The sequence below is a fragment of the Arachis ipaensis genome, chromosome B05 (genome assembly GCF_000816755.2).
Source record: "Arachis ipaensis cultivar K30076 chromosome B05, Araip1.1, whole genome shotgun sequence".
Classification (NCBI taxonomy): domain Eukaryota; kingdom Viridiplantae; phylum Streptophyta; class Magnoliopsida; order Fabales; family Fabaceae; genus Arachis; species Arachis ipaensis.
Window position 1 is genome coordinate 132,157,164 of NC_029789.2, and position 1,076 is coordinate 132,158,239.

Here is a 1,076-nt window from a genome sequence, read left to right on the forward strand (position 1 = left end):
AAATTTTATCCAAAAAATGAATGTGATTGAATAATTATATAAAATATTTTACACTTCAAGTGCATTAAAATTAAACTTTTTTTAATTAATTTTCATATGAATATTAGGGGTGGTAATATGTATCCTATCCGTAGGTACCCAACCCGATCTAACCCAGTCAAATAGGATTGAGTGTAGAACAGGTTTAAATGTGAATGGGATAGGGTGTGGTTTGAATTTCAATCATATCCGACCAACACGCACCCTATATATGTATATGTAATGTTATATAAAAATATGTTTTCAAGTGAGTGCGTGTTGAACCAATGATTTCTATCTTGGTGTAAAAAAATTTTAACCACTAAACCAAGATTTATCATCTAGTTATTTAATCTTCTATTTATATAAAAGCCAATTGTATTTAGCGATATATAAAAACCCAATTATAACACAAACCCTAATCTTTTCACTCAAATCACCCCTATCTAGCGTCCAACCCTAATCTGATCTCCCCTCAGTCTCTCTGCGCCTCTTCGTTGAAATTCGTGCTCTCTGTTCCAGTGCTCCCCTCACCGGTTCTCCGTGCTCGTGTCTGTGCTCACGTTTAGCGCCATGGTCACTGTGCTCTGTGGCTATCATACTCTGTGCTCACCATCCTATGTAGAAATGAATATTCGATATTTATGTTGTTTATGAAATGATTGTGTTATTTGTGTTGAATTTTTAATTTACATACTCAATAGGTTATATAATAATATTGCATCTTTTTGCTAACTCGTAGATAGGGTCAGGTATCCGGGGGTTGAGAATGGATAGTGTTCTTGCCTGCTTGTGCCGAGATATGGATCGTTCTCCAATGAAGGTCGGCAAACTCCCAAGGTAGAACACAAAATACGTCAGCGACGGAAGAACCGAGGTGGTGGGTACTTGCAAAGGTCCTCCAACGCTCAAGTTAGTAAAGGAATATATGTGTATATGTTTTTCTTGGAAAAGATTGAATACCTTTTTTATTCCTGCCCTTCTCCTTATATCTGGTTGGATGAAGTTGATCGTTTTCTTATAACGTCCGTGAATTAACTGTATATCCGACATTATTG